At 39.1% G+C, this 10,559-nt stretch overlaps 1 protein-coding gene across 1 annotated transcript in view; it reads left to right on the top strand.

Moving 5' to 3' along the window:
* Positions 1-6,211: 6,211 nt before the first annotated feature.
* The window catches only part of LELP1 (late cornified envelope like proline rich 1), a 207,743-nt gene continuing 203,395 nt past the window's right edge, over positions 6,212-10,559 (top strand). The window contains exon 1 of the mRNA XM_082391964.1: positions 6,212-6,445. The gene's annotated coding sequence lies outside the window, so the exon portion shown is untranslated. The remainder of the gene's footprint in view (positions 6,446-10,559) is intronic.

Below are 10,559 nucleotides of genomic sequence, written 5' to 3'. Positions count from 1 at the left end.
CATGCTGCCAACCCCAGTCCTCTCCCTGGGATCCGACCGAAGCCCGAGCCTCAGCTCCCAGCCCCCGCCTGCCCTGGCGGTTGAACAGACAAGCCTCTCGGGCTGGTGAGCGCTGCTTGGCATGGATCCTCCATGCGGGAATCTCTCCGCTTTGCCCTCCGCACCCCTGTGGTTGCACTTTCCTCCATGGCTCCGAAGCTTGCCCCTTCTGCCACCCGCAGTCTCCGCCTGCAAAGGGGCTTCCTAGTGTGTGGAAACCTTTCCTCCTTCACAGCTCCCTCCCACTGGTGCAGGTCCCGTCCCTATTGTTTTGTCTCTGTTATTTCTTTTTTCTTTTGCCCTACCCAAGTACGTGGGGAGTCTCTTGCTTTTTGGGAGGTCTGACGTCTTCTGCCAGCGTTCGGTGGGTGTTCTATAGGAGCAGTTGCACGTGTAGATGTATTTCTAATGTATCTGTGGGAAGGAAGGTGATCTCTGCATCTTACTCTTCCGCCATCTTGCCCAGCCACTCCAAAAAACTGTAAATCTTAAAAAAAAAAATGAAATTATGCTCCAATAAAGATGTTAAAAAAAAGTTAGGAATCACCAATGTAATTCTTGTCAGACAGATATAGGTTTAAGGCCCAACTTAGGCACTGACCAGCAGTGTGATTTTAGCCAATTAGATAAACGCTTGGAGCTTCTCTTTTCTTATTTGAAAAAATGGTGTATATAGATCTTCTCCTAGAATCAGGTCATCCCCTGAATGTGTGAATCTACCTGTAACTTTAGATCCTTAAGGGATTCCTAACCTTTGTCCTCTCCCTGTTCCCTTAAACTGAGTGTGACCACTATTCATATTCTTAGACTACATTTGTGACTGGACCATCTCAGCAAGTGAAACAAACTATGATATAGCCATACAATGAGATGCTACCTACCCCACAATAGAAAGGAACTATTTATCCATGCAATGTTGTGGATAGCCAGACTAAAGACTATATACTGTATAATTCTATTTATATGACACTCTTGGAAAAACAAGCTATAGGGGCAGAAATCAGATCAGAAGTTGCCAGAAGCTAGAATGGAACAAAGGGATTGATACAAAAGGTAAGGGAAGCAGAATTTTGACCCTTGTGACCTTCAACCCTGGTTTTACGCCCATGAATATGTTATAATATGTTACGTGGCAAAAGGAACTTTGTAGATGTAATTAAGGTTATTAGTCAGTTAACCTTAAAATGACAAGATCAACCTGGATTATCTAGGTAGGCCCAATGTAATCACACGAGCTCTTGAAACCCAAGAAGGATTCAACTTGGCTGTTGCTAGCTTGAGGATAGAGGGGCCAAATGTCAGAAAAACGGAAACCTCAGTCCTACAGCCATACAGAATTGAATTATACAAACCACTTGAATGAGCTTGAAAGCAGATTTTCACTCAGATCTCCAAAAATGAACTCAACCTTGGCAACACTTTGATTTCAGCCTTGTGAGACCTTGAGCAGAGAACCCAACACACTGTACCTGGACTTCTGACATATAGAATTGTGAGACAAGTGAGTGTTGTTTTAAACCACTAAGTTTGTGGTAATTTGTTTTGGCAGCAATAGAAAACTAATACAACAGGGCATGAAGGAAGTTTTTAGGGTAGAGGAAATACCGTATCTTTTGTTTTAGACTTTTTTTTTCCAGCTTTATTGAGATGTAATTGACATATAACGTTGTGTAAGTTTTAAGTGTACAACATGAAGATTTGATAATATGTATAGATTGCAAGATCATTATCACAATAAGGTTAGTTAACTTATATATCACCTTTCATAGTTACCTTTTGTTTTGTGGTGAGAAATTTTAAGATCTACTCTCTTAGCAACTTTCAAATACTCTATATCTTGATTGTGGTGGTAGTTACACATCTGAGTAAGTTTGTCGAAATGCATAGAACTTACACCTAAAAAGGTTAAAGTTTAATCTATATAAATTTTACCTCAATAAACCTATAAAAATAAAATAAATTAAAACTCTTCAAATTGATTTTAAATGGATATATGGGTAGATTTTTATTGTATGTAAACTATACTGCAAATAAAATGGATTTTAAAAGTAAAAAAAAAAAAAGTAAGTGTGACTCTTCATGACCATAAATTAGGCAATGGTTTCTTAGCTATGACACCAAAAGTTCAATATTCAAAAGAAAAAAATAAATAAATTGAATTATCAAAAATTTTAAACTCTTGTGTTTTTAAGGACACCATTGAGAGAGTGAATGGATATCTGAAAGAATGGGAAAAAATAGTTTTTGTAAGTCATATATCTGATTAAGGACTTTTATCCAGAGTATATAATAACTCTTAGAACTCAACAATAAAGTGAAAAAATAACTCAATTAAAAATGGGCAAAGTATTCGAATAGACATTTCTCTAAGAAAGCTATACAAATTGACAACAAACACATATAAAGATGTTTTCCATTATTACTTATTGAGGAAGTTCAAATTAAAACCATAATGAGCTACCACTTCACATCTACCAGGATGGCTAAAATAAAAAGACAGACAATAGCAAGTTTTATTGTGTATGTGGAGAAATTACAACCCTTATACATCACTGTGGGACTGTAAAATAATGTAGCTACCTTGGAAACATTTTGGCAGTTCCTCAAAAAGTGAAACACAGGATTACCATATAGCCCAGCAATTCCACTTCTAGATGTATACCCAAGAGAATGAAAACACAAGTTCACAGAAAACTTGTACATAAATGTTCATAACAGCATTATTCATAATAGCCAATAAATGGAAATAATCCAACTGAGCATCAACTGATGAATATGTGTAGCTCTATTTTACAATATTATTTGGCAACAAAAAAGAATGAAATAGTGATACATGCTGCAACATGGATAAACCTTTAAAACATAATGTTAACTTAAAGAATCAGACACAAAAGCCCACATATTGTGTGACACCATTTATATGCAATGTCCAGAATAGGCAAATCTATAGAGACAGAAAGTAGACTCCTGCCTGTCAAGGGCTGGAGGAAGTGGCAGTGACAGCTCATCCATATGAGTTTCTTTTTGGGGTGATTAAAGTATTCTGGAATTAGATAGTGGTGATGCTTGCACAACTCTGTGAATATACTAAAAACTACTGAAATATATACTTTAAAAGGGTGAATTTTATGGTATATGAATTCTATCTCAATAAAGCTGTTTAAAAAAAAAAAGAAAGAAAAGATGGTTCTCTTGCAAACACATAAGGGAATAGAGAGAAACCAGAAATCTAGAAGCCTATAGGGTTGGGGAAGTTATATACTTCTAGACCCTTAATATAAAAAGATAAAACTGAGAATGGTTTAGAGAGTTAAAACTCAGGTTTTCAGCCAAGATTAAATTAAGGTTTAATGCCATCCCACTGAAGTTAATTTTTCCAATAGTGTCAAAGAAGGTATAGTTGAGAAAGAAAGGCATTGGAAAAAGAAGCAGATAAATAAGATAACATAAGAATGTTTTCTGGAAAAGAAATTTGGGTATAGTTATTGGCATGCAGAACTGACTAGAAGTCCAGGAAACGTTTCAGAAATCATATCCCCAAAGCAACCACAGGCTGGATCTCAAAACAAAACATGTTTCCAAGAGCCTTAAAACCACACTTTTTAAAAAGTGAGCTGCAAAATTATCTAATCAAGGACAGCACAATCCACAATGCACACTTAAGATCTGATCATACAAAAGCAATAATCCTATCAATGGCAGAAAGATGGATAACAAAGGAAAAAGGAGGTCCTTCCAGAGAGCAGAATCAAGACCTTAACACACAGTTTCTATTACTTCTGGATGTTGGGGTATGTGATGAATATGGCTTCATAATACTTACACAGCTGGATTTCAGCAAACTAAAGCCTAATGACTGCTATGTGTCTCCCCATTATTTTCTCATGCATATGGTAGTTTCTATTTAGTTTTCCTGTATCTATTCTATCCTTGGTTGCTAAGTAACAGGAAGAAATGGTCCATCTGCTTACCTCATAGTTTGATGAACCAATAGAAGCCATAGGAAGACATGATAGAGAGAATTAATTACATGTCATCCAGAGGCCTTATATTTTGAGTTAGATGGAACTATGATGTTTCTTCCTTGGGGGATTGTGTTCTGCTTAAGAGCCAAAAGGAGTAAACAGATATTTGAGGACTGGAAGGACTCTGGCAGTAGCTTGAAGAGCTCACCAGTATCTACTATCCTCTTTTTTCTGGGCACACTGATAAACTAAATTTCTTAACTTTCTAAATAGATAGGACCAAGTGACTGATTTTTGAGTCAAGCCAATGACAGGTGGATAAGAGTAGGGCTGTCTTCTCCTTACTTACTCTATTTCCCGTTTCTGATATTTGGAATTCAGAGGAGGACAAGGCAATCAAAAATGGTGAGACCATAGGAGGGAAAGAACCTGGCTCCCTTTTTAACTGCATGGAGCAAAGACCTTGCAAACCCACACTGGACTTGGAAATGAGTAAAAAATAACTTCTGGGAATCCCCTGGTGGTCCAGTGGATAGGACTTGGAGCTTTCACTGCTGTGGTCTGGGTTCAATCCTTGGTCAGGGTTCTAAGATCCAACAAACTGTGCAGTACAGCAAGAAACCAAAAACAAACACACAAAAAAACCCCAAACTTATACTGGACTGAGCCACAACAACTTAGAGGGTGTTTGTTGCAGCAGATTTCTGATGCTGCCATGCTGACTAATAAACATAGCATGGTGAGAGCCCTTTTTCTTCTGTTTGTTTGGCTAGTTGATTTTTGTTCTAGGAGGCACTGCTTACATAGTAGACTTTATCTACCAGTTAAACAAGAAGGCATTAAGGATAATAAGATGTTGAGGGTAAATAATTTTCAAGTAGACTTAATAAGTTTAAAGAATGCAATCAGGTAAAATCATTATGATCAAAAGAATCACAATAGGAGGACCTTAAAGATGGCAGAGGAGTAAGACGTGGAGATCACCTTCTTCCCCACAAATACATCAAAAATACATCTACATGTGGAACAACTCCTACAGATCACCTACTGAACACTGGCAGGAGACTTCAGACTTCCCAAAAGGCAAGAAAATCCCCATGTACCTGGGTAGGGCAAAAGAAAAAAGGAAAAGCGATGGCAAAAGAAAAGGGATGGGACCTGCACGTCTGGGAGGAAGCTGTGAAGGAGGAAAAGTTTCCATGCACTAGGAAGCCCCTTCACTGGCACAGACGGGGGTGGGTGGGGGGAAGCTTTGGAGGCATGGAGGAGACAACAACAACAAGAGTGCTGAGGGCAAAGCAGAGAGATTCCCGCACAGAGGATCAGTGCTGACCAGCACTCACAAACCTGAGACACTTGTCTGCTCACCCGCCAGGGTGGGTGGGGGCTGGGAGCTGAAGCTCAGGCTTCAGAGGTCAGACCCCAGGGAGAGGACTGGGGTTGGCTGTGTAAACACAGCCTGAAGGGGGCTAGTGCACCACAGCTAGCCGGGAGGGGAACCGGGAAAAACTCTGGACCTGCCTAAGAGGCAAGAGACCACTGTTTTGGGTTGTGCGAAGAGAGGAGATTCAGTTCACTTCCTAAACGAGCTTCAGAGACGGGCCCAAGCCACAGCTTTCAGCACAGACATCAGAGACAGGCGTGAAACAATAACACTGCCGCTGCAACCACCAAGAATCCTGGGTACAAGCACAGGTCATTATCCACACCTCCCCACCTGGGAGCCTGTGCACTCACCACTGCCAGGGTCCCGTGATCCAGGGACAACTTCCCTGGGAGAACACATGGCGTTCCTTAGGCTGTTGCAACGTCACGCTGACCTCTGTCACTGCAGGCTCACCCCGCATTCTGTACCCCTCCCTCCCCCCGGACTGAGTGAGCCAGAACCACCTAATCAGCTGCTCCTTTGACCCCCTCATGTCTGGGCGAAGAACAAACACCAGAGGGCGACCTACATGCAGTCGTGGGGCCAAATCCAAAGCTGAATCCCAGGAGCTGTGCGAACAAAGAAGAGAAAGGGAAATTTCTCCGTGCAGCCTCAGGAGCAGCAGATTAAATCTCCACAATCAACTTGATGTACCATGCATCAGCGGGATACCTGAACAGACAACGAATAATCCACAAATTGAGGTGGTGAACTTTGGTAGCAACATATACACTTGGGGTTTGCTGTTTGACTAGTTTGACTGACTAGTTTCAGCTTTTTTTTTTTTTAAACATCTTTATTGAAGTATAATTGCCTTACAATGGTGTGTTAGCTTCCGCTTTATAACAAAGTTAATCAGTTATACATATACAATATGTTCCCATATATCTTCCCTCTTGCATCTCCCTCCCTCCCACCCTCCCCATCCCACCCCTCTAGGTGGTCACAAAGCACCGAGCTGATCTCCCTGTGCTATGCGGCTGCTTCCCACTAGCTATCTATTTTACATTTGGTAGTGTATATATGTCCATGACACTCTCTCACCCTGTCACATCTCACCCCACCCCCTCCCCATATCCTCAAGTCCATTCTCTAGTATGTCTGTGTCTTTATTCCCGTCTTGCCACTAGGTTCTTCATGGCCTTTTTTTTTTTTTTCCTTAGATTCCGTATATATGTGTTAGCATACTGTATTTGTTTTCCTCTTTCTGACTTACTTCACTCTGTATGACAGACTGTAACTCCCTCCACCTCATTACAAATACCTCCATTTCATTTCTTTTTATGGCTGAGTAATATTCCACTGTATATATGTGCCACCTCTTCTTTATCCATTCATCTGTCGATGGACATTTAGGTTGCTTCCATGTCCTGGCTATTGTAAATAGAGCTGCAATGAACATTTTGGTACATGACTCTTTTTGAACTATGGTTTTCTCAGGGTATATGCCCAGTAGTGGGATTGCTGGATCGTATGGTAGTTCTATTTGTAGTTTTTTAAGGAACCTCCATACTGTTCTCCATAGTGGCTGTATCAATTTACATTCCCACCAAGAGTGCAAGAGAGTTCCCTTTCCTCCACACCCTCTCCAGCATTTATTGTTTGTAGATTTTTTGATGATGGCCATTCTGACCAGTGTGAGATGATATCTCATTGTAGTTTTGATTTGCATTTCTCTAATGATTAATGATGTTGAGCATTCTTTCATGTGTCTGTAGGCCATCTGTATATCTTCTTTGGAGAAATGTCTATTTAGGTCTTCTGCCCATTTTTGGATTGGGTTGTTTGTTTTTTGTTATTGAGCTGCATGAGCTGCTTGTAAATCTTGGAGATTAATCCTTTGTCAGTTGCTTCATTTGCAAATATTTTCTCCCATTCTGATGGTTGTCTTTTGGTCTTTTGGTTTATGGTTTCCTTTGCTGTGCAAAAGCTTTTAAGTTTCATTAGGTCCCATTTGTTTATTTGTGTTCTTATTTCCATTTCTCTGGGAGCTGGGTCCAAAAGAATCTTGCTGTGATGTATGTCATAGAGTGTTCTGCCTATGTTTTCCTCTAAGAGTTTGATAGTGTCTGCCCTTACACTTAGGTCTTTAATCCATTTTGAGTTTATTTTTGTGCATGGTGTCAGGGAGTGTTCTAATTTCATACTTTTACATGTATCTGTCCAATTTTCCCAGCACCACTTATTGAAGAGGCTGTCTTTTCTCCACTGTATATGCTTGCCTCCTTTATCAAAGATAAGGTGACCATATGTGCGTGGGTTTATCTCTGGGCTTTCTATCCTGTTCCATTGATCTATATTTCTGTTTTTGTGCCAGTACCAAACTGTCTTGATTACTGTAGCTTTGTAATATAGTCTGAAGTCAGGGAGCCTGATTCCCCCAGCTCCATTTATCGTTCTCAAGATTGCTTTGGCTATTCGGGGTCTTTTGTGTTTCCATACAAATTGTGAAATTTTTTGTTCTAGTTCTGTGAAAAATGCCAGTGATAGTTTGATAGGGATTGCATTGAATCTGTAGATTGCTTTGGGTAGTAGAGTCATTTTCACAATGTTGATTCTTCCAATCCAGGAACATGGTATATCTTTCCATCTATTTGTATCATCTTTAATTTCTTTCATCAGTGTCTTATAATTTTCTGCATACAGGTCTTTTGTCTCCTTAGGTAGGTTTATTCCTAGATATTTTATTCTTTTTGTTGCAATGGTAAACGGGGGTGTTTTCTTAATTTCACTTTCAGATTTTTCATCATTAGTGTATAGAAATGCAAGAGATTTCTGTGCATTAATTTTGTATCCTGCTACTTTACCAAATTCATTGATTAGCTCTAGGAGTTTTCTGGTAGCATCTTTAGGATTCTCTATATATAGTATCATGTCATCTGCAAACAGTGACAGCTTTACTTCTTCTTTTCCGATTTGGATTCCTTTTATTTCTTTGTCTTCTCTGATTGCTGTGGCTAACACTTCCAAAACTATGTTGAATAATAGTGGTGAGAGTGGGCAACCTTGTCTTGTTCCTGATCTTAGTGGAAATGGTTTCAGTTTTTCACCATTGAGGACAATGTTGGCTGTGGGTTTGTCATATATGGCCTTTATTATGTTGAGGAAAGTTCCCTCTATGCCTACTTTCTGCAGGGCTTTTATCATAAATGGGTGTTGAATTTTGTCGAAAGCTTTCTCTGCATCTATTGAGATGATCATACGGTTTTTCTCCTTCAATTTGTTAATATGGTGTATCACATTGATTGATTTGCGTATATTGAAGAATCCTTGCATTCCTGGGATAAACCCCACTTGATCATGGTGTATGATCCTTTTAATGTGCTGTTGGATTCTGTTTGCGAGTATTTTGTTGAGGATTTTTGCATCTATGTTCATCAGTGATATTGGCCTGTAGTTTTCTTTCTTTGTGACATCTTTGTCTGGTTTTGGTATCAGGGTGATGGTGGCCTCGTAGAATGAGTTTGGGAGTGTTCCTCCCTCTGCAATATTTTGGAAGAGTTCGAGAAGGATAGGTGTTAGCTCTTCTCGAAATGTTTGATAGAATTCACATGTGAAGCCATCTGGTCCTGGGCTTTTGTTTGTTGGAAGGTTTTTAATCACAGTTTCAATCTCAGTGCTTGTGATTGGTCTGTTCATATTTTCTATTTCTTCCTGGTTCAGTCTCGGCAGTTTGTGCATTTCTAAGAATTTGTCCATTTCTTCCAGGTTGTCCATTTTATTGGCGTAGAGTTGCCTGTAGTAATCTCTCATGATCTTTTGTATTTCTGCAGTGTCAGTGGTTACTTCTCCTTTTTCATTTCTAATTCTATTGATTTGAGTCTTCTCCCTTTTTCTCTTGATGAGTCTGGCTAATGGTTTATCAATTTTGTTTATCTTCTCAAAGAACCAGCTTTTAGTTTTATTGATTTTTGCTATTGTTTCCTTCATTTCTTTTTCATTTATTTCTGACCTGATCTTTATGATTTATTTCCTTCTGCTAGCTTTGGGGTTTTTTTGTTCTTCTTTCTCTAATTGCTTTAGGTGCAAGGTTAGGTTGTTTATTCGAGATGTTTCCTGTTTCTTGAGGTAGGCTTGTATTGCTATAAACTTCCCTCTTAGCACTGCTTTTGCTGCGTCCCATAGGTTTGGGGTCGTCGTATCTCCATTGTCATTTGTTTCTAGGTATTTTTTGATTTCCCCTTTGATTTCTTCAGTGATCACTTCGTTATTAAGTCGTGTATTGTGTAGCCTCCATGTGTTTGTATTTTTTACACATCTTTTCCTGTAATTGATATCTAGTCTCATAGCGTTGTGGTCGGAAAAGATAGTTGATATAATTTCAATTTTCTTAAGTTTACCAAGGCTTGATTTGTGACCCAAGATATGATCTATCCTGGAGAATGTTCCATGCGCACTTGAGAAAAATGTGTATTCTGTTGTTTTTGGGTGGAATGTCCTATAAATATCAATTAAGTCCATCTTGTTTAATGTATCATTTAAAGCTTGTGTTTCCTTATTTATTTTCATTTTGGATGATCTGTCCATTGGTGAAAGTGGGGTGTTAAAGTCCCCTACTATGATTGTGTTGCTGTCGATTTCCCCTTTTATGGCTGTTAGTATTTGCCTTATGTATTGAGGTGCTCCTATGTTGGGTGCATAAATATTTACAATTGTTATACCTTCCTCTTGGATCGATCCCTTGATCATTATATAGTGTCCTTCTTTGTCCCTTATAATATTCTTTATTTTAAAGTCTATTTTGTCTGATATGAGAATTGCTACTCCAGCTTTCTTTTGATTTCCATTTGCATGGAATATCTTTTTCCATCCCCTCACTTTCAGTCTGTATGTGTCTCTAGGTCTGAAGTGGGTCTCTTGTAGACAGCATATATATGGGTCTTGTTTTTGTATCCATTCAGCCAGTCTGTGTCTTTTGGTGGGAGCATTTAATCCATTTACATTCAAGGTAATTATCGATATGTATGTTCCTATTCCCATTTTCTTAAATGTTTTGGGTTTGTTATTGTAGGTGTTTTCCTTCTCTTGTGTTTCTTGCCTAGAGAAGTTCCTTTAGCATTTGTTGTAAAGCTGGTTTGGTGGTGCTGAACTCTCTCAGCTTTTGCTTGTCTGTAAAGGTTTTAATTTCT

This window comes from Balaenoptera borealis (genome assembly GCF_965194805.1).
Source record: "Balaenoptera borealis genome assembly, chromosome: 1".
NCBI classification, from domain to species: Eukaryota; Metazoa; Chordata; class Mammalia; order Artiodactyla; family Balaenopteridae; genus Balaenoptera; species Balaenoptera borealis.
The sequence above is the reverse complement of the archived record's forward strand: the minus strand, read 5'-3'. Positions and strand labels throughout refer to the sequence as shown.